This window comes from Triticum dicoccoides, chromosome 6B (assembly GCF_002162155.2).
Source record: "Triticum dicoccoides isolate Atlit2015 ecotype Zavitan chromosome 6B, WEW_v2.0, whole genome shotgun sequence".
Classification (NCBI taxonomy): Eukaryota; Viridiplantae; Streptophyta; class Magnoliopsida; order Poales; family Poaceae; genus Triticum; species Triticum dicoccoides.
In genome coordinates, this window is record NC_041391.1 from 216,763,353 (window position 1) to 216,787,674 (window position 24,322).

A 24,322-nucleotide genomic window follows, 5' to 3' on the forward strand; every position below is an offset into this window, starting at 1 on the left:
TCCATATACGCTGAAAACATCCAGGAGCACCATGAAACCCTATTTCCACCGCCGCAATCTTCTGTACCCATGAGATCCCATCTTGGGTCCTTTTCCGGTGCTCCGCCGGAGGGGGAATCGATCATGGAGGGCTTGTATGTCAACCCCATAGCCTCTCCGATGAAGTGTGAGTAGTTTACCATAGACCTTCGGGTCCATAGTTATTACCTAGATGGCTTCTTCTCTCTTTGAATCTCAATACAAAGTTCTCCTCGATCTTCTTGGAGATCTATTCGATGTAATTCTTTTTGTGGTGTGTTTGTCGAGATCCGATGAATTGTGGATTTATGATCAAGATTATCTATGAACAATATTTGAATCTCCTCTGGATTCTTTTATGTATGATTGGTTATCTTTGCAAGTCTCTTCGAATTATTAGCTTGGTTTGGCCTACTAGATTGATCTTTCTTGCAATGGGAGATCTGCTTAGCTTTGGGTTCAATCTTGCGGTGTCCTTTCCCAGTGACAGCAGGGGCAGCAAGGTATGTATTGTATTGTTGCCATCGAGGACAAAAAGATGGGGTTTATATCATATTGCTTGAGTTTATCCCTCTACATCATGTCATCTTGCCTAATGTGTTACTCTGTTCTTATGAACTTAATACTCTAGATGCATGCTGGATAGCGATCGATGTGTCGAGTAATAGTAGTAGATGCAGAATCGTTTCGATCTACTTGTCGCGGACGTGATGCCTATATACATGATCATGCCTAGATATTCTCATAACTATGCACTTTTCTATCAATTGCTCGACAGTAATTTGTTCACCCACCGTAATGCTTATGCTATCTTGAGAGAAGCCCCTGGTGAAACCTATGGCCCCCGGGTCTATTTTCGATCATATAAGTTTCCGATCTATTTTATTTTGCAATCTTTACTTTCCAATCTATATCATAAAAATACCAAAAATATTTATCGTATTATTATCTCTATCAGTTCTCACTTGTGCAAGTGGCCGTGAAGGGATTGACAACCCCTTTATCTCGTTGGTTGCAAGGTTCTTATTTGTTTGTGTAGGTACGAGGGATTTCCATGTAGCCTCCTACTGGATTGATACCTTGTTTCTCAAAACTGAGGGAAATACTTACGCTACTTTGCTGCATCACCCTTTCCTCTTCAAGGGAAAACCAACGCATGCTCAAGAGGTAGCAAGCGCCACTTAGATTCCCATCCATCTTCATGCCGTCTTTGCGGGCCTGATCCCCCTTTCTCTCCTTTCTCAACGCCATAATCTCGCACTACCAGATCCATCTGTTGCACCTGGATCCCGCTCCATCATCCTCCTTCCTGACTTCGCCTTCCTTTGCGAAGCCATGGTGGGCATTGCTCCTTCCGTGGCCCTATTTCGCCATTTCTTCTTGTTCCGTCTGGTTGACGCCCGCTAGCGCGCGGGGTGCATGTCCTTCAAAGCTGTTGTTGCGACGGCTGGCTTGGGAATCGACATCGAGCTATCGCCAGATGCGAAAGGGTTCCGGAAGCAATGGTTGTTTGTTGATGCAGGTACGCGTAGCCCCCTGCTCCTGACCCCTCGAGCGCCCGCCGTGCCCAGCTCCGGTTGGGGGCATGCAAAGCTCATCGACGGTCGGCTTGCCTGCGGCTGGAAGCGGCTGGACAGGCTGTAGAAGCTGGGGGTGACAACGCCAATGGTGGTGAAGGAGTTCGTCCAGTGGCGCATTGCCCCGCTCCAGCGCCACTCTCGCCCGATGTGGGCCTTCACCCGCGCCGAGGACTCCATGAGGTTCCAGGAGCCGGCGCTGCATTCCAAGACCCTGAATAAGGTGCTTGAGCTTCTGACGGGCAACTCCAAACTCGCTGACCTTCCAGGAAACGACTGCCTCCTCTACTAGTGCTCAAACAACATGGCCTTCGTGGGGAAGATGCCCCTCTTTGATGAGTGGGGCTTACTCCCGGCTGGCCTTGAGGGGCCTCGCGAGAACCCCATCCTCGTGACTCCCTTGCTTCTTGATTCCGCGGTGTGCATCCTGAGTGTGGAAGCAAGGGGTACATGCCACCAGCCGCTGCCGAGGGGACCTCCGGAGGTCCTGCGCCATCAAGTGCTCCAGAGGCCGGGGCTCCCGAGGCCTAGGAAAGGGCCACCATAGGGTGGCGCGGCCCGGTGCCCCGGAGGCAGAAGCTCCCGAGGCTCGGGGCAATGGCTCCGAAGTAGCTGGTGAAGGGGAGGCGCCTCCTGGGGCTCCTGAGGCGGCCGCCCAGGGAGCCCCACCGAGCGCTCCCGCTCCTGAGGCTGACGCGCGGGGCGCCCCACCGAGCGCTCCTACTCTTGGGGACCATCTCTTGAGGCCCGACCGGCTTCGCCTGAATCCTGAAGCTCTCCGCAAGAGGAAGGGGCCTCCGAGCTGCAACAGTGACGCCCGCCGGCCGCTGAAACTGAGGAAGTACAGAGCCATGGATGAGTAAATACCTTATCTTAGTGACTTCCAGCATGCCATGTTTTTTTTTCTGATCAAGGCCTCGCAGGGTCCCTGTGGTGAAGAAGCCTCAGGAGAGGCGTCCTTCAAATCCTGGCACAACCCCCCGCGCTTAGCTCCTGCACAAGGTACGAGGCCAACCCTGGACGCTGGGGTGCCGCTAGGGGGCCTCGGACTCGAGCCTCCTACTTCCTCCTCCCGCGACCTGGCCTGGAGGGTTGGGGTGTGCCGACGTTCTTCCCGCTGATCAATGATGGCGATCGAGCGCCCTCTGGGCCGTCTTCTTCATGCTGCGAGGCTGCGCCGTCCAGCCCCTAGCCGGAGGCAGGCGAGGCACTTTGCACTCCTCCGGCAGCCCCCGGGGCTGAACACGGGCTTGGCCGCGCATTGGAGTTCACGCACGGGCGCAGTGCCATCCACTTCGAGTTCTTCGGTGAGGCGATGCATGCGATGATCTGGCTTGGTGGAGAGCTTGCCGATGTTAACACCCGGCTCGAGGCAGAGGACCGCTGGCTGGCACGCGAATGGCACCAGCTGAAGGTCGCCATAAACCTCGAGCAGCTTCAATGTGACCAGGACGACGCGCGTGCTGCTGCTTTCCTTACTCTCGAAGAGGCCGATGCCGCCGATCGCCGTCGTGAGGAAGCCGAGGAGCGAGAGCAAGAGGTCCTGGCTTCAAACACCACCCTTGAGTAGCAGATCGAGGCGAGGTGGGCCCTCCAGGCCGCGTCGCCGGGTGAAGCGCCTCTCGTCGAGGCGGAGCTTCTAAGATGCCAAGAAGACCTTGCGCTGGAGGCTATGGAGCATAGCCTGGCGTCGGAGTGGCTGGAAGTGAGGGAGCTCCAGGAGGCTACGGCTGAGGATGCCATCGCCGCCCGAGAGGCTTTGGTCCAGCTGGAGGTTGAGGAGATGGTGGCGAAGGCACGCGCGGACCTGGCTGAAGAGCTCCTCCTGAAGCTGGAGCTGCTCGAAGCCGAGCTCGAGGGCTGGAACACCACCCTGAAGGTGAAGTTGGAATTTGTGGAACAATGCGAGGGGGCCGCCTAGGAGGCCCTGGCCTCTTTTCAATCTGCCTTGGCTTCTACCCGTGCCGAGTTATCCTCCCTTTAGCAGCAGGTCAAGGATACCGCATCTCTTGCGGAGAGGACTGCGGACGCAGCGAATCATCGCCTGACGCTGCAACGCGAGCACGTCTCGTTGCTCCGGTATCTCCGTGTCAAGGCTAACTGCACCTTGGGCACCATCTGCGACGAGAGCGCTCCTCACCCACAAGAGAACGACTACGCCATCCACCTCAACTTCTTCAGCGACATCATGATCCACTTGGAGGATCGGGCCATGAGGGCTCGCAAGCTTGTTGGGGAGAGGAGTCGGGGTCTTCTTGGGCACGCGTTCTCGCGTGTCTTCAACAACCTCCTAAACCATGATTCCCACTTTGACTTTGATGTTGTGCTAGCCCCCATGCCCGCGGTCACTCTGAACAGGCTGGCCAGGTGGGTGGATGACCATGTGGACGCGCTGGTGGAAGAATTTGCTCCGGAGGACGACACAGTGGTAATTGCGGCCGGAGAAGGTGGCACGGGCGGCGATGATGAAGAGGATGGTTGCGACGACGCGAGCAGTGCGAGCAGCACGGGTGGGGACGATGAAGAAGGCATATCCAGTTAGGCTCGGGTTCCTTTGCTTCAGCCTGTATAACCAGAACTAGAAGTCATCCTTGTGAGAGCATTTGAAAGGGGGGCCCCTTGCAATGTATATGATCAGGAAATGCTTTTGAAGTGGTGTGCGGAGTGCGCCCTAGCAGGTCTGCGGGCTTCCCTAGTAGGGTGGTTGCTATGGCTTATCTTTCGCTCCGCGAGTTTCGAGTGAGCCTTGATGCCGTGGCGGCGCTTGTTCCCTCGAAGCGGGCCTCGCTCGTGAGGGTCCGAGGAGCCTGCTGACCTGTCCCAGAGTGTTTCGTGACGGACCAGCTGCCGGACCACGGCAAAGTGATCACGTAGTGGCCGCTGGCCTGGCTCCCGAGGGGAGCCCTTGCATGCCCAGGGCTGGCCCGGTCATGCCTAATGCGCGAGCACTGCACCCAGCCCCCGCTCGCGAGGCGCTCAGGGGAGGGGCAGCAGGCGCCAGCCCCGCTCAAAAACACGAATGCAAAAAGCGAGAGAACGATGCAAGACAAGAAAACTTCAATCCGAAAAGCCGGCGAATTGGGTATAGAAAGAGGGGCGAAAGCAAAAGGCCGCGTCCGGCGCCTAGCTAGTCTTTGGTCTTCTCAAGAGCGCGGAGCTAAGTGCTTCCACTGGGCGTGGGCATAGTCATTGGGGGACAGTGTCGACGGCCAGCGCGGAGCATGGTGCTTCCACTAGGATGTGGGAGAGTTCCCCTGTGAGGCCCTACGGCGGTGCTCAGGAGACTCCGGGGCGTGTACCGCGCCACTCTTTATTATGTGAGAGTGTCACGAGCGGAGACCTTCATAGGCCGGAGCCTTGCTTCATGTCACCCGACGAGGGCCCCGCCCTGCGCCACCCCCAACCACCGTTGGGGCGTCCAGAAACCAGGACGATACAAAGGGGCAAGGAGGACGCTGGCGGCGCCCTCGACGACCGTAGGCCCTCCACCGGGGGGAAGGTCTCGCTGGCGCCTTCCTTGACGGGGGACCTACCTCCAAGCTGTGTCTTGCTCCGCGCGGCGTGTGGGACAGTGTCCTGGACTAGGGGGTACTCACCATGTCGTCTCCCGATTAGTTAGATTGGGCCGAGGACCCCCATGGCCGTATACTCATGGGCCAGTTCAGACAATTGCCGCATACAAGGAAGATTCCACAAAAATGGTGATCAAGACAAGGACTCCTTCCCACCGGCGTATTCGGCTAGGACTCTTGTTATCCTAGGCCTCTGGTACATTATATAAACAGAGGCCAGGCTAGTCGATAGATTATGACATTACTCATCATACCTCTAGGGTTTAGACCACAACATATGATCTCGAGGTAGATCAATTCTTGTAACCCCTATACTCATTATAGTCAATCAAGCAGCATGTAGGGTATTATCTCATCAAGAGAGCCCGAAGCTGGGTAAAATCCCGTGTTCATGTTACCATTGATCCTAAAACGCACAGCTTGGGACCCCCTACCTGAGATCCGCCGGTTTTGACAGCGACATCGGTGCTTTCATTGAGAGTTCCGCTGTGTGATCAGCGAAAGGATCAATGGATCGACTACAGGTCAACTGCGATGTCAGTTTCTTCATCACCAGCTCGACTGGTCACCTTGGCTTGACCAAGGACTGCGCCCTACCTCCGATCGTCATGTTCGGATGAGGGCCTTCATCAAGATCAACTCCGATCTCTATCAAGATCATGAAGGAGTCATCCATGGAGCTCGGGGGCTCAACGTCAACATTGCAATCAGGCGACCGTGCTGTTTTTCTGTATAGCAAAGTCGTATCCGCCGCCACCGCCCCCTTGAGTGTCGCCTAAAAGACTGCTTTTGTGGAATTATGCGTAATTAAGTCTACAACAACTCTGCAAAAATTTTGTCGAGTTCCGATGGAGGAATCTCCGGCAATCTTACCGGAGCCTTGTTGAATCTAGACGAGAATCCGGATGAGTTTGGAGCAGGGTGGCCAGCATCTAGCTCGAACGTCCTTTGGAAGATCCAACCGTTGATCGGCTGCGGAATTCCCATATCTACCACCTGCCAAAGATTCAGCTCGATCCGACTGTCCGAACTCCGGGAACCTTCTGATTAGTGCATCACTTTTCAGATATGTTCTCTACGCGAGAACGAATCCGACCCAAGTTCATCTTCTTTATGAATGGGATTTCGGACATCCTTTTTGAACGACGTTTTTGTATGGGGTATTGTGTTTTATTCTCAAACACATCTCGTTAATATTAAAAGTATTTTTACAATACGATCTTCACCATCACGCCGGTGTCCAACCGGCCCGACAACATCACTCCACGGCAGCCGACCTGCCCTAGACACGTCGTCGCTTTGTTGAGCCGAGCTCAGCTTCTTCGGATCGTCATCTCGGCCAGCCGAACAATAGTTCGGCATCGCAAAGGATAAATCGTCACCAACATCGCCGCCCCACGGATTACACGGAGCCGGCACACCGGCATCACCGCACGGTCACTTCATCAAGCCAACATTGATCACGTCACAAGCTACGACCTGCATCGGCATGGCCGAACTGTTGCTTCATCGAGCCGATGTCCATCACGCCGAACTACTTCAACACCTCGGCTGACACATCTCCTCACCGACCTGCTCCGTCTCCTTGCCTGGACTGGGGGCTTTGTCATCCCTTCATCAACTTACCTTGGAGACTCCGGCGTCACCGGCCGACCAACTTCATCACATTAGTTGGACCACAGGCTTTGCCTCGGTGAGCCAACCTTTGCCAGCATCGTCATGCCTTCGCTTCATCACCCATTAGGCAATGGGTGTGCGGATCGAGTCCCAATTTTGTGAGTAACCTTTCTTTGGACCGCTACAAAAAATAAACCAGGTGCTATTAATCCCAGCAATTTTTGCTTCTTTGGGTTTAATTTTCCCAAGGAATTATTACTCTGCTTTGTTCCATCATCTATACACAGGTCTATCAAATGGTGGCCACATTAAAAATGGTCGCGTGGTGGTTCGGTCAGTTTCCGTACATAGTTCGGCAAATGCCGTATCCGGAGCCTGGACCGCCCCGCAAATTCAGGCTTTTGTCACGCCTTCACTGCGTCGCGCTGATGCCCTGCATCGACATTGGCTCCAGCGCCAGGCCACATCTCTTTAAATAAATTATTTTTTGCGTAAAGCAATTAAGAAAGGATTATATATACCTATACTATTATTTCCTGGACCCAGTGCTTTATGTGTGTAGGTAATCGATTTTGACTGCGTTACGCGGTCACTAATCCGGAGTGCCGAACTCCTTGCTCGAACACCTTGGGCCTGGGGCTAGGACCTCGGCCATGCCGATGACTGCAAACCTTGTTGGATCTGTCGCAGATCAATGGGCGTCTTCGTCCCGCCACAAGCCCGAATCGTATCATCAACACCGAGCACATTAACCAGCTAAGTTGCTTTCATGCTCAAAAACTTTTAGTTTTAAATTTTGTTCGGTTCGAACAAGCATTATACTTTTTGGCACAAAGTTGTTTGTAACAAAGTTCCTTGTCAAAACTTTGTTTGTGACGCACATATTCAAATACCCCGTTTATTTGTGGGCTCCCTTGATGGAGCTTTCCTCTTGCGTATGATTATACTTGTATGGCTTCGTTCCTTGTTCGTGTATTACGCCACAATATGCACCATGTTGACTTAAGCAATTTGCAAGATGGGTTGCCTGGCTCCTGTGCTTACCCCTACGTTCCTGATTGTTCGGCTAGGGAGTAAAGGGAGCACCTCTATGATTGTCACGATCGGTTCATCCGAGCCGGACCTCAAACTGGGTGAAGCCGAAAGCTAGCACTCTTACTGTTTTCAACAATGGTCGGCACACAACGGAACTCATGAGTACAAAAAATCTATTGCACAAGTCTCATCATGATAATGAGCAACCGAAGAAAGGTATCGGTGGGGGTACTATTTTCTTCGAAGATGCTTCTTACACTTCGTTAGTAATATAGCATAAGTTCCCTGAGCGTGCTTTGCCTGTTACAGCCTTATGGCCTGATTGCCTGGTGAGGGAGTCCTGGATTAGGTGGTGTCCGGATGGCCGGACTATGACCTTTGGTCGGACTCCCGGACTATGAAGATACAAGATTGAAGACTCCGTCCCGTGTCCGGATGGGACTTTCCTTGGCATGGAAGGCAAGCTTGGCGATACGATATGAAGATCTCCTCCCATTGTAACCGACTCTGTGTAACCCTAGCCCTCTCCGGTGTCTATATAAACCGGAGAGTTTTAGTCCGTAGGACGAACAACAATCATACCATAGGTTAGCTTCTAGGGTTTAGCCTCTCTGATCTCGTGGTAGATCCACTCTTGTACTACCCATATCATCAATATTAATCAAGCAGGAGGAGGGTTTTACCTCCATCGAGAGGACCTGAACCTGGGTAAAAACATCGTGTCCCCTGTCTCCTGTTACCATCCGCCTAGACGCACAGTTCGGGACCCCCTACCCGAGATCCGCCGGTTTTGACACCGACATTGGTGCTTTCATTGAGAGTTACTCTGTGTCGTCACCTTTAGGCCCGATGGCTTCTTTGATCATCAACCACGACGCGGTCCAGGGTGAGACTTTTCTCCCCGGACAGATCTTCGTATTCGGCGGCTTCGCACTACGAGCCAACTCGCTTGGCCATCTGGAGCAGATCGAAAGCTACGCCCCTGGCCATCAGGTCAGGTTCGGAAGCTTAAATTACACGGCCGACATCCGCGGGGACTTGATCTTGGATGGATTCGAGCCACGGCCGAGCGTGCCGCACTGTCTCGATGGGCATGAACTAACTCTGCCGCCGGACAGTGCCTAGACTGCCACTCGGGTGTCCGCTCCGATCATTAGCTCGAAGCCGACTGCTCTAGTCGGGGATGGACAATTGGACGCCACCCCGGGTGCCGCAATCTCTACGGCGATAGAGCCGAATACCAGCCTAGTCCTTTGTAGGGCCCGTGACTCCAAGGTGCCGGACTCCGCTCTGGACTCCGTATATTCTGCACCTCTTCCGATCGAACCCGATTGCGCTCCGATCATGGAGTTCACCGCCACTAACGTCTTTCAGCACTCGCCCTTTGGCGATATCCTGAATTCACTAAAGTCTCTCTCTTTGTCAGGAGAGCCCTGGCCGGATTACGGTCAGCATGGTTGGGATGCGGACGACGAAGAAATTCGTAGCCCACCCACCACCCACTTCGTAGCCACTGTCGATGATTTAACCGACATGCTCAACTTCGGCTCCGAAGACATCGACGGTATGGACGCCGATGAAGGAGACGACCAAGAACCAGCACCTATGGGAACTGGAAAGCCACCTCGTCATATGACATATACATGGTGGACACCCCCAAAGCAGGGGATGGCGATGAAAAAACGGAGGACGACCCCTCCAAGAAGCAACCCAAGCGCCGACGTCAGCGGCACTGCTCTAAATCTTGCCAAAGTAAGAATGGCGAGTTCGGCACCGGAGATAACAACACGCCGGACAGTGCCGAAGACAACCCCCTCTAGCAGGATTCAGCGTAGGAGAACGAAGGAGCCAGCCCTCATGAGAGAGCGGCCGACAGAGAGGTCAAGGACGACAATTATATGCTTCCCTCCGAAGACGAGGCAAGCCTCGACGACGATGAATTCGTCGTGCCAGAGGATCCCGCCGAACAAGAGCGTTTCAAACGCAGGGTTATGGCCACGGCAAGCAGCCTCAAGAAAAAACAGCAGCAGCTTAGAGCTGACCAAGACTTGCTAGCCGACAAATGGACCTAAGTCCTGGCGGCCGAAGAGTATAAACTCGAACGCCCCTCCAAGAGCTACCCAAAGCGCAGGCTGCTACCCCAACTTGAGGAGGAAGCAACTAAACCTACATCACCAGCGTATGATGCGCCCAATCGGCCACCCCGTGGCCGCGACAAAGAGGCCTTCAGGCCCTCAACCCAAGCCGCACCCCGGCACCGCTCAAAAAATACCAGAGTGTGGGGAGACGCAACAGACCTGCGAGACATATTGGAGAATAAGGCAAGGCAAACAAGATCGATCTACGGATCGCGTGGGCGCCCCGCCTCATGTGACGATAACTGTCACGCCGGATATGATAAATACAGCCAGGCCGAATACAACAGACCAAGCTCATCCGAGCTGCGTCGTGATATAGCCCAGTACAGGGGCGTCACACAACCACTATGCTTCATAGATGAAGTAATGGATCATCAAATCCCCGAGGGCTTTAAACCCGTAAACATCAAATCATACGATGGCACAACAGATCCCGCGGTATGGACCGAGGATTATCTCCTTCATATCCACATGGCCCATGGTGATGATCTACATGCCATCAAATACCTCCCGCTCAAGCTTAAAGGACCAGCTCGACATTGGCTTAACAGCCTGCCAGCAGAGTCAATTAGTTGCTGGGAGGACCTGGAATCCGCATTCCTTGACAACTTCCATGGAACTTATGTGCGACCACCAGACGCTGATGACCTAAGCCACATAATCCAGCAGCCACAGGAATCGGCCAGACAATTCTGGACACGGTTCCTAACCAAGAAAAATCAAATAGTCGACTGTCCGGACGCCGAGGCCCTTGCAGCCTTCAGGCACAACATCCGAGACAAATGGCTTGCCCGGCACCTAGGACAGGAAAAGCCGAAATCTATGGCAGCCCTCACGACACTCATGACCCGCTTTTGTGCGGGAGAAGACAGCTGGCTAGCTCCTAGCAATAACATGACCAAGAGCCCTGGCAATTCGGATACCAAGGACAACAATGGCAGGTCACGTCGCAACAAGCACAAGCGCCACATTAATGGCAAAAATACTAAAGATACGGCAGTCAATGCCGGATTCAGAGGCTCTAAACCCGGTCAGCGGAAGAACCATTCAAGAGAAACCCTCCGGGCCCATCCAGTTTAGACCAGATACTCGATCGCTCGTGCTAGATACACGGCACCCCCGAACAACCAGCCAACCACACCAACGGGGATTATTGGGTGTTCAAGCAGGCAGCAAGTTAAGTGCCGAAACCAAAGACAAGGGGCTGCATAGCGATGATGAGGAGGAGCCCCGACCGCCGAACAACAGAGGACAGAAGGGATTCCCCCCGCAAGTGCGGACGGTGAATATGATATACGCAACCCACATCCCCAAAAGGGAGCGGAAGCATGCTCTCAAGGACGTCTATGCGTTGGAGCCAGTCGCCCCAAAGTTCAACCCATGGTCCTCCTGCCCGATCACTTTTGATCGAAGGGACCACCCCACTAGCATCCGTCACGGCGGATTCGCCGCATTGGTCCTAGACCCAATTATCGACAGATTTCACCTCACCAGAGTCCTAATGGATGGCGGCAGCAGCCTGAACCTGCTTTATCAGGATACAGTGCGAAAAATGGGTATAGATCCCTCAAGGATTAAACCCACAAAGACAACCCGTCATACCAGGTGTAGAAGCCAGCTGTACAGGCTCGGTTACACTCGAAGTGGTCTTCGGATCCCCGGATAATTTCCAAAGCGAAGAGTTAATCTTCAACATAGTCCCATTCCGCAGTGGCTATCACGCCCTGCTCGGACGAACCGCATTTGCAAAATTCAATGCGGTGCCGCATTACACATATCTCAAGCTCAAGATGCCAGGACCTCGCGGAGTCATCACGGTAAATGGGAACACCGAACGCTCTCTTCGAACGGAGGAGCACACGGCAGCCCTGGCGACGGAAGTACAGAGTAGCCTCTCAAGGCAATTCTCCAATCCAGGTGTTAGACGTCCGGACAACGTCAAGCAAGCCAAAAGTAACCTACAACAAATCTGGCTGGTACGTTCCGAGCAAGCATAGCAGTGCGGCCCCAACCCCAGCCCTCGCCAGATGGTGATATCAGTACCACGCGTACATAATTACGCCTTAGAGATACCATGGGCATAAGGGGAGGGGCACAACTATGGCACGCCCAGAATGCGGCTCAATCGCACTTAGGGGCTCCCTATTCCGCCGTTTTTTCTTTTTTTTTCTACACTTTTAGGACCCAACTATTCGGAAGGCCTGTCCGGCAATACACTCGCCGAACACACGGTGCAACAGCCAGGGAGAGAACAAGCCACGTCAAATGTCCAGGTGGTCTCTATAACGAGCTTAATACCTGTTTTACTTAAAGTCCCGCAGCTTGCCCCTGGAGGGGGACATGTCAAATAATCCCATCTCTTGCTTATCGCACTATTTGTATCGTTTTGCTTTCATAGCAGCCCTTTTTTAATAAACAATACATAGCTCTTATCTATTATTGTAATCATCTATTTTTTATACAAATATGTTCAGTCATGACATTATGCAACCGTACACTTTGGTAAGGCCAATACACCAGGGGCTTAAGCACCCCATAACATGGTGTGAGAAGACCGAACACTCTCATGAGTGCGGCACCCCGAACTTATAGCACTATATGCATCGGCTCCGAATCATGTCTTTGGTCAATAGTTGGGTTTGCCCGGCTCCCATGTTTTGGTACCTTACGTTCCGCAATGTTGGCTAAGGTAGCACTGGAAGAACTACTGCGATTGTGCCCCAGTTGAGCTGGGTTAACACCTTAGTAGAGAAAGCTAAAACTGACCGTCATGATAGTGCGAGAGACCGGTCGCTGTTCGCGAGGTTTTTCGAGTCCTTAAAGACTTATGCCGCTTAGAGCGAGGAGCCGGACTTATCCGACCTAGGCGTGGATAGCGCCCCGAACTCGGTCTTCCGAATACTAGGGGCTTCACCGAAATTTAAAATTATAGAATTCTATGGCTAAGTGAGAGTGATAAAGCATTATAAGTCCGATGGCCTGGTTCGTTGTGCTGAGCGCGTCCCTAGATGGACCCAAGAATGGGAACAAGAGTGCTCAGGTTTATCCCAAACACCCCAGCACTCGTGGCATGGGGGTAGAAGCCGACGACTTGCATCTCTCAGATTTGATAAACGACCGCACATAAGGTAATATTTTAAATTAACAAAGCGTTGCTTAACGCATATGAACAAAGTTTTCAACGTACAGGATAACAGATGCGAGTCTACTCAAAAATTACATCTTTGGAGCATTCATCCGCTATAAGGCGGGCACCCTTCAGGATACCCTTATAATACATCTCGGGCGGGCGATACTCCTTGCCCGGCGGTGGCGCGTCCGTCAAAAGCTTCTCAGCGTCCAGCTTGCCCCAGTGCACTTTAGCACAGGCAAGGGCCTGACGGGCACCTTCGATAAAGATGGAGCGCTTGATGATCTCAATCCATGGACACGCGTCCACCAGCTGCTGCACCAGACCGAAGTAGCTCCCACGCATGTCTTCTCTAGGCCACAGCCGAACTATGAGGCCCTTCATGGCCTGTTCGGCCACATTGTGGAGCTCGACCAGCTGCTTCAGCTGGTCGCTCAGGGGCACCTGATGTTCGGCCTCAGCATACTGAGACCAGAACACCTTTTCCGTCGAGCTCCCCTCTTAGGCTCGGTAGAATGCGGCAGCTTCAGACACACTACGGGGCAGATCAGCAAACACTCCTGGAGAGCTCCGGATTCGGGTACATAACAGATAATTTACTTTTATATTCTGGCTTTGCATAAAGAATGCCTTACCCGCCGCTATCTTCTTCATCGCCTCGATCTCCTGGAGGGCCTTCTCGGCTTCGGCCTTAGCGGTCTTGGCACTCTCAAGAGCCAAGGCGAGCTTGGACTCTCGAGTCATCGAGTCACGCTCCAAACTCTCGTGTTTTTGCATGAGAGCCTGGAGCTCTTGCCGCACCTCCGCCACCCGCGCCTCCTGCTTCTATCGCTCGGTGCGCTCCAAGGCCGCACTGTTTTCGGCTTTGGACACTGCTTTCTTCAGGGTCGCCACCTCGGCCGTGGCCCCTGCAACATTTACGTTGGTCCTGTCATTATTTGCAACCAAGTATTTCTATATACATTTATATATGGTACTACATACCCTCCTTGTCCTCGAGCTGCTTCTTGGCACGGCCGAGCTCGTTCTCGGACCGCTCGAGGTTCTCCTTCAAGGCATTGACATCCGCAGTCAGTAGCGCAGCCTGCATTCCCATATTGACATATTTTTGTTAGACTCCTGCGTATATCTTTTTAGACCCTCAGCTTGGCTTTTCTTTCCGAACGCCGAACTGAGCATCAGGGGCTACTGTCTATGCGGTAACATTTTTATATATGTTTTCGAACACATACCTCAAAGCCTGTTAACAGACTTGTACAGACTTCTGTCAGCCCTCTCTTGGCGGACTGAACCTTCTGAATCACTGCACTCATAATAGTGCGGTGTTCCTCGTTGATGGAGGCGCCGTTAAGCACCTCCAGCAAATTGTCCGGCGCCTCCGGATGGACGGAGGTCGCCGGCGTCGTAGGCTTGCCCTTCTTACGAAGGCGCCGCCTGTCAGACTCTGGAGCCGTTGATGGCTCCGGAGCAGTGTCCGGCCCGGGGCTGGACTTGGATCCCTCCGGGGCTTTACCGCCTTTGGGCCTGGAGTCCGGGAGGTCGCCTTGCGGCGCCTCCAGGACCACCTCCTCCTGGTTTAGTCCCTTTCAGGACTCCACCTCGGCGTCGTCCGTAGGGAGAGGGGAGGAGGCCGTCGGAAGTGAAGCACTATTCACATCCGACGAATCCAAGGAGCCGCTCGTCGAATCGTCGAGCTGAGCTCTGGGCGGACTGCATAATTAAATTCGATGTCAGAAGCTACCGAATAATAGAGGAGCGCCATAAGCCATTCGGGTAACCGAACACTTACGATTTTGCCAGGGGCTTGACCCTGGATGGCCATTCCTCCCCGCCATCTTCGGCATCGAAGGCGTAGTCCGGCAGAAGGGTCTTCCCCTTCTTGCACCCTCCGGCCTCCCCAGTTGGGGCAGACTTCCTTTTCTTTCCTTCCCCCGTTGGAGGGAGGGAGTCTTCTTCTTCTTCATCCTCCTCGTCCTCAAAGGCGGAGGATGGTTCGGGGTTGTCCGGCGATGAATCCGACACCACCAGGCACCGGCAACTCTTTCGGGTCCCCGTGGCCTTCTTCTTGGCCTTCTTCTCCAGCACCACGTGAGGTGCCGGAACCAGTAGCTTCGTTAAGCGAGCGTCCGCTGGGTCTTCGGGCAAGGGAGCCGGACAGTTGATCTGTCCAGCCTTCTTCTGCCAGTCCTGTTAAAGAGATGGGGGTTTAGATCCCGCATAGAATCAAATCTATGAAAAACAAATACCCCGTAAAGGGAAAATTAAGCTCACCGCGCTGGCTTGGCGCTTGGCGCATAATCCACGATCCTCGGTGACGGGACGGGAGACCTCGGAGCTCTTGAATAGAACCTTCCAAGCATCCTCGTGCTTTGTTTCGAAGAGCCGGGACAGGGTCTGGTGTTGGGCCGGGTCGAACTCCCACAAGCTGAAATCCCGTCGTTGACACGGGATAATCTGGCGGAAGAGCATGACCTGGACTATGGTGACAAGTTTAACCTTCCTGCCGATCAGGTCTTTGATGCAGGTTTGAAGTCCGGTCACTTCCGCCGAATTACCCCACAACAGGCCTGTCCCTCTCCAAGACGTGAGTCGTGTGGGGTTGTCAGGTCGGAATTCAGGGGCCGCTGCCCATTCAGGGTCACGCGGCTTGGTGATATAGAACCACCCCGATTGCCACCCTTTGATGGTCTCTACGAAGGCGCCCTCGAGCCATGTAACATTGGCTATCTTGCCCACCATGGCACCTCCGCACTCCGCTTGGCGGCTGCCCATGACCTTCGGCTTGACGCTGAAGATCTTCAGCCATAGGCCAAAGTGAGGCTGGATACGGAGGAAGGCCTCGCACACGACGATAAACGCCGAGATGTTGAGGATGAAGTTCGGGGCCAGATCGTGGAAGTCCAGGCCGTTGTAGAACATGAGCCCCCGGACGAACGGGTGAAGAGGAAAACCCAGTCCATGGAGGAAATGGGGGAGAAATACAACCCTCTCATGGGGCCCAGGGGTGGGGATGAGTTGCCCCTCATCTGGAAGCCGGTGCGCGATGTCGTCAGACAGGTATACAGCCTTCCTCAGCTTTTTGATTTGCCCCTCCGTGACGGAGGAGGCCATCCATCTACCTCCCGCTCCGGACATGATTGGAGAAGGTTTAGGTGGGAAGTGCGGGCTTGGACGTTGGAGCTGGAGCATGTAGGGACGAATAAGCAAAGGCGGAAGAAGGCGTAAATGGAAAGGGTAGATTCTTATCCCCTTATATGGGCGGCCGAAACTACGAGCCCCCACCAGTCTAATAAAACTCGCTTATCTCCCAAGCGCCGCGGTTAATGGCGCGGTTGGGTTACCCACACCCGTATTGATGAGAATCCGGAATAAGGGGACACGATCTCTGCTTTGACAAGACGTGCCAAGGAAACCGCCTCGTTAAAGGCGCTGAGGTGGAACAGTAAAACGATTCGAATAAATGCTTGGCCGTGGCGTGATGTCACACTGCGGAATACGTCAGTAGATTAGATTTGTGCGGATATTATTCTCTCTACGGTGGTATGTGGAACTTATTTTTGCAGAGCCGGACACTATCCTTGTGTTCAACATCTTCTATGAAGTATTCGGAGGAGGAACCCGCCTTGCAATGCCAAAGACAATTTGCGCACCGGACTCGTCGTCATTGAAGCCTGGTTCAGGGGCTACTGAGGTAGTCCTGGATTAGGGGGTGTCCGGATGGCCGGACTATGACCTTTGGCCGGACTCCCGGACTATGAAGATACAAGATTGAAGACTCCGTCCCATGTTCGGATGGGACATTCCTTGGCGTGGAAGGCAAGCTTGGCGATACGATATGAAGATCTCCTCCCATTGTAACCGACTCTGTGTAACCCTAGCCCTCTCCGGTGTCTATATAAACCGGAGAGTTTTAGTCCGTAGGACGAACAACAATCATACCATAGGCTAGCTTCTTGGGTTTAGCCTCTCTGATCTCGTGGTAGATCCACTCTTGTACTACCCATATCATCAATATTAATCAAGCAGGAATAGGGTTTCACCTCCATCGAGAGGGCCCGAACCTGGGTAAAAACATCATGTCCCCTGTCTCCTGTTACCATCCGCCTAGACGCACAGTTCGGGACCCCCTACCCGAGATCCGTCGGTTTTGACACCGACACCTGGTTATCGGAAATACCGTCGATATTCTCGACAGGTGGAGTACATAACACTCTTCAGTCCTTGACCGAAGAGGGAGAAGTCGACGGTCGGTTATGACGCGTTCATAGTTCGGGTGAACACAGATATGATATAAGTACTTTGGTTCATACAATCATTATACATAAAATTCTTTTACCCAAGTAACTTGGGGGCTCTTAAATTTATGTGAGCTGTTTTATAATAAGTGTTCTTCTTCCTAGTCGTAGCAAAGTTTTTTTTCTATCACTCCTTTTTTCGACGTGAGTGTGTGGTCAATAGCCGGATTTCCCTCTCAAAGCTGCTAAAGTTTGCTAAATGGCATAGCGAGAAGTACTCAGCCTTCGGGATAGGAGGTTGAAGCCATAGGCTGACCCGCTTAAAGTCTTGAGATAGGATGTGTCATGTTAAAGCACGACAGAAGCACAATTTTTCTCTCTAAGACCAATTTTCTGATTGGCACCGAACAATTAATCTAGTTCGGACGTCAAGTTTTTACTGTTCGTTTTTTGGTTTTCCAACCCTATGGCACTTTTCAACTATTTGTGTGTTTTCTGGATTAGTCTCGCAGTGCAACGCCGGACACCTTTAAAGATTCGGCAAAAATTCTCGGATATTGCTATATATGCATCAGTTTCGAATTGTGTCTTCGGTCAATAGTTGGGTTGCCCGGCTCCTGTGCTTGCCTCCTATGTTCCGCTTTGTTCAACTAGGTGTGCAAAGGGAGAACCACTGCGATTGTGCTTCCAGCTCGCATGGTTAAGCACCGTAGTGAAGAAAGCCGTGACTGTCACAATAAGCGTAAACTGGTGAGCATTCTGATGACTGTATTAAATGACGGGCCGTTCATAACATTGGCCGAAGTGTTTACGGCTTGACCTCGGTTGTCGCCGAACACTAAGCGGGGGGCTACGTGCTGTCCTCCCAACTTTAAGCTCTTATGACTAAGTGAAAGTTATAAAACCTGCATATCTGATTGCCTCGTTTCCGCCAACACAACCGCCTTCAGGCACCGAGACATCGGCTAAGGGTTGTTTTGTTATTTCGGAAACACCCTGCGTAGCATCTACAAGGGGGTAGAAGCCGACGATGGGCCACTTTCATATTATAAACGGTCGCAACAAAAGTGAAAATTTGGGTTCATCTAGACCACAGAGTTTTGAAGCTTTTCCCGAACTAAATCCTCAGTATTTTCCTCCCACATTGATCGGAGCTGAGGTTTCATGATCCTGCTTAGCATGACAACCCAAAGAAAGGAACGATAGCGGGACTATTTTCTTTGGATGATGTTTCTTATGTTAAAACAATAATATAACATGTCTCTCTGCGTACCTTTGTTTATAAAACCGTATGGCTGGATTGCCTTGTTTGCCGTAAATCTTTGCCCTCATAAAGGCTTTATAAAGTGGGACAAACACTCCCCGGCTACTGGCCACGGAGGTTGAAGCCGATGGCCGGTCAACAAAGTTTTTTACAATGCGGATCCGAGCATTGATGGTGTAAAGTACTTAGATACATAGAATCATTACACATAATTTGTGATTTTACTTTGGATATCGATTCTTAATTCGGCCACCCGTACCCACATTAAGGCTCGGGGGCTACTGGGCTTTGTGCTTATTATTTACAAAGATTAAAGGGGTACATCGATCCCCTGATCTGGTGTCGCCACCCGACCAGTGTCTCGGGGGCTACTACATTGCGTGTCCAATGCACAAAATTTAAAGTGCAATATAGTTTTCGAGGAGATTATTGTCTGCAGGTTGGTCCGCCGCCGCCGTTTCTATTCCTATGTATGCTGCCGAGCAAGGAGTTGATCCTCAGGCCGATTTCGCGCATCGACCTGAGTCTCAGGGGCTACTAGGATCAGCGGTTTCATGTTTTCCTTCAGGTGCATCTCGGGATCTAGACCGACGCACACACCTTGAGGGCTACTGGCTATATATCTCAACAGAGAATAAATTGCACCACCTCGGAAGCAGTCCGGCATAAAGCTCGGGCGCCAGTGGCTGGCTCCATAGAGGGTATTCCCGGCATTAATCTCGGCTAAACTCCGTCAAATTTTTTGAACCAAGATGATCTATGACATCTCGGATACAGTCTAGTGTTGGAGCTCGGATATAGTCTGGCGTTGGAGCTTGAACACAGTCCGATGTTGAAGCTCGGATACATTCCGGCGTTGGAGCTTCGAAGCAGTCCAGTGTTGGTGCTTGGCTGCAAAAGATACCTCGAATGCAATCCGGCATTGGAGCTCAGATGCAAGAGGACACTGCCGCCCGAGAATAACTTCATACCCGAGGTGTGGCATAAGGCATTGATAAAGGGTGGAAACTTAAAGGGGCTCTTCGGATACCCGACATGTAAACTCTTCGGATTTACTTCGCGATCCTCAAAATCGAAGATGAAGAGACTTGTTGAACCAGTTTTCAAGACCGAAGACCAAAGATGAAAAACAGTTCGGAAGAATCGAGGAGTGTCCCCAACTTGAAGACCGGTTCAGGGGGCTACTGATGGTGTCCTGGACTAGGGGGTACTCACCACGTCGTCTCCCGATCAGTTAAATTGGGCCGAGGACCCCCATGGTCGTATACTCATGGGCCAATTCGGACAGTTGTCGCATACAAGGAAGATTCCACAAAACTTGGTGATCAAGACAAGGACTCCTCCCCACCGGCGTATTCGGCTAGGACTCTTGTTATCCTAGGCCTCTGGTACATTATATGAACCGAGGCCAGGCTAGTCGATAGATTATGACATTACTCATCATACCTCTAGGGTTTAGACCACAACATATGATCTCGAGGTTGATCAACTCTTGTAACCCCTATACTCATTATAGTCAATCAAGCAGAATGTAGGGTATTATCTCATCAAGAGAGCCCGAAGCTGGGTAAAATCCCGTGTTCATGTTACCATTGATCCTAAGACGCACAGCTTGGGACACCCTACCCGAGATCCGCCGACTTTGACACCGACAGCGGGGAAGGCCCTAGCCCCGGGATCCCCTCATGCCGCTCCCAAGGCCCTTCATGGTCCTGCAGCTGTGCCGCCGCCCTGGGAGCCCTGGCGGTGGCTGCGGCCTGGTTGACTTGCAATCCATGGTTAGCGCAAGCGTGCTCTTGAGGCGTTAGCTATACCAAGTGGTTGTTGCTGTCGAAAGCGTCTGTGGAGCCCTGCAGTGGCTCGCAGAGAGCCTCAGCTTCGTGTACCTCCAGCGCCCAGCCTGGCGTGGGGGATCGGCTGGGGCCTTCTCCTAGCGCGTACCTAAGGTCCATTGCGACGGGCAGGTAGGCTTCCGGGCTGGCCGCGCCTGAGTCGCTGCCCGGCTGCCTCGTGCTTCCACCCCCCACGGTCGTCATCAGGTCCTGATGACCGAGGGCCAGTGCTCCAGCGCGGCCCCAGTGGAGGTTGCTCGGGGTCACCCCGCCCCGAGGTGGCATGGTCGAAGTATTGCGGGCTGTGCCGTGAGGTAGGCCGACACTGATAGGATCTTCAGGGGCCCTAGGAGGGGCGCGCGGGTGTAGCGAGGGTGAGCGCGCGCGCCTGCCACGGCGTGCAATGTGGGCAGGGTGCAGAATGGTGCTGCGCCTCTGCATGTCGCATCCAGCAACTCGGCAACGCGCTCCAGCAGGGCGTCGCGACTGCTTTCCGCCAGCCCTCACCTCAGCAGTTCTCGAGCCATGATGACCGCGGCTCGCATGTTCTCCTGCTACCGGCGAGTGTGCGATGTTGTCGCCGTGGCATAGCTTGAAGACTGCGCGGCAGCACGCCTGCGACGCGATGCGAGACGGGAGGGCGGCGGCCCGCGCCTCCCGCAGTTGGCGGCACCGGGAGGAGCGCGAGCCACGAGCAGCCGTAGAGTGGAGATCTTCCTCATTAACAGACGCCGTCGGAGCGGTCCGTGCAACCCAGTGCTCAACGTAGGCTCTCGGGGTATCGGTCATGGTGTTTGATACGTCTCCAACATATCTACTTTTCCAAACACTTTTGCCCTCGTTTTGGACTCTAACTTGCATGATTTGAATGAAACTAACCCGGACTGACGCTGTTTTCAGCAGAACTGCCATGATGTTGTTTTATGTGTAGAAAAGAAAAGTTCTCGGAATGTCCTTAAAATCCATGGAGGCACTTTTTGGAATTAAAAAGAATTTCTAGGGGAAAGAAATACACCAGGGGGCCCAGGGCCTATCCACGAGACAGGGGGGCGCGCCCCCCTGTAGGGCGCCCCCCTATCTCGTGGGCCCCCTGGACCTCCACCGACCTCAACTCCAACTCCATATATTCCGTCTCATGGAGAAAAAAATCAGAGAGAAAGTTTCATCACGTTTTACGACACGGAGCCGCCACCAAGCCCTAATCTCTCTCGGGAGGGCTGGTCTGGAGTTCGTTTGAGGCTCCGGAGAGGGGGATTCGTCGCCGTCGACATCATCAACCATCCTCCATCACCAATTTCATGATGCTCACCGCCGTGCGTGAGTAATTCTATCATAGGCTTGCTGGACGGTGATGGGTTCGATGAGATACCATGTAATCAAGTTAGTTTTGTTAGGGTTTGATCCCTAATATCCACTATGTTCTGAGAATGATGTTGCTATGTCTTTGCTATGCTTAATGCTTGTCACAGGGCCCGAGTGCCATGATTTTAGATATGAAGCTATTATGTTTTCACGAATATATGTGTGTTCTTGAAAGTATATAGTCACCTATTATGTGTTATGATCCGACAACCCCGAAGTGACAACAACCGGGCCCACTCTCGGTGATGACCGTACTTTGAGGCGTTCATGTATTCACTATGTGTTAATGCTTTGGTCCGGTTCTCTATTAAAAGGAGGCCTTAATATCCCTTAGTTTCCACTAGGACCCCGCTGCCACGGGAGGGTAGGACAAAAGATGTCATGCAAGTTCTTTTCCATAAGCACATACGACTATTTATGGAATACATGACTACATTACATTGATGAATTGGAGCTAGTTCTGTGTCACCCTATGTTATAGCTATTACATGAGGAATCGCATCTGGCATAATTATCCATCACTGATCCATTGCCTACGAGCTTTTCACATATTGTTCTCCGCTTATTTACTTTTCCATTGCTACTATTACAACTACTACAAAAACCCAAAAACATTTATCTTTACTGTTGCTACCGTTACTGTTACTATCATACTACTTTGCTACTAAATACCTTGCTGCAGATACTAAGTTATCCAGGTGTGGTTGAATTGACAACTCAACTGCTAATACTCAAGAATATTCTTTGGTTCCCCTTGTGTCGAATCAATAAATTTGGGTTGAATACTTTACCCTCGAAAGTTGTTGCGATCCCCTACACTTGTGGGTTATCGGTGTCGGAGTAGCGGTGGATCGATCGAGGAAGAGAAGATCCGATGCACCCCTACCTGGCGCGCCAAATGTCGGATTTTGGGTTCCGCAAACCCTTGATAGGTTCAAACTTTGCGGTGTTTGCCGAGATCCTACCCAGCCTGCCTACTCGTGATCCTAATGGCCTAGCGCATCGAGCTTAAAGGAACAGAGAGACACAACAGTTTATTATGGTTCGAGCCACCTTGGGTGTAATACCCTACTCCAGCTTTGTGGTGGATTGCGTCGAGGGGATGAGGATGAACTAGTACAGTGGTTGAAAGGCCTCAGGAGGTAGGGTTTTCTTGAGCTCGAGAGAGCTGGAGAGGTGGTCAAGTGGGAATGGATCTTCCTCTCTTTGGTGGTGGCTAAGTCCTATTTAGTGGCCTTGGTCCTCTTCCCAAATGTTGGCAGGAAGGGATCCCACAACGGCCAGATTTGATGGGGGACAAGAAGTACATCCTATCCTGACTAAAGTGGTCTTCGCCTGCAAAATCCTCTGGTCGTGACGCTGTGGTGGGCTCAGCAATGACCTCCGTCCTACCGTCCTAGAGGTCTAGGTCTTGTTGCACCAGAATTGAAACCTTTGGCTGATTCCTCGGGACTCCGCGCCTGCGGCTTGCCTCCTTTGCACCAAAGAGGAAACGGGTACTCTGGTCCCGCTGGCGCCTCCTGGCCTTGATTTTCATGGCTCACATCAGCTGAGCCTCATGAGGTGCACCTTGCATAAGTCTCCGCTCCTCAGGAGCTAGCCTGAGGAGGCCAATCCTCCTGGAGTTCTTGATGTCGTCCGCCTTGCGAGGGTCTTGAGTTGTTGATGCTGAAGTTAGGCCGTACCAGGCCGTCGATGGAGCCACGCAGTGGGCTGCAGGCGGGCAATTCTGGGTACCCCCATATCTAGAACGCCGACACACACCTATAAGAGCCCGACTGCTGGTCATAGTCTATGAGATTGGGGTGACCTCTAGTAACACTACAAAAAAATACACTTCTATGATGATATGTGTTTGTCACGGTGGGTCACATTTTTTGTCATGCATGTACATCCATGCCGATTTTATGACAGAATCAAGATAGTCATACCTGTGTTATTGTAGAAGTGTTCTATGACATTACCAAAATTATCATCACGGATGTGTCCACTTCCATGATGATAAATCACGCGTCATGGAAGTGATTTCGTCAAGGGTGACCGACACATGGCATCCACCGTAACGGGTCGCCGTTAAGCTATCAGGTCCGGTTTTGCATCCGATAACCCACTAACAGCCACGACCAATGGGGATTTTCCATGTGTAAATTTCTCATTGGCCTGAGGGACCACGTGTCGGCTCACCGTTGCAACATATGTCATCCACTCATCGGACTGAAGGCGCCTATGATACATCGACACGTGGCACGGCCGAACAAAGGCACATATAGGTTAGAAAGGCCGGCCCAGTCAAAGGCCCGTAGTATTTACTCAGATACTAGTGGGCCAACCCAATAACGGCCTGTTTAAAAATTTCCCATTTACGACCCGAAGCCAGATCTGGCCGTTAATTGTTTGCCGAATATTTGGGCCCAATTACGGCCCAATGACATTACGGCCTGTTAGAGTCCCAATGTAGACATGGGTCCATTTCAGCCCGGTGTTTTGTTTCTGCCTGGGAATGGCACGTGCTACCCATGGGCCATATATGGTCCCACGAGAC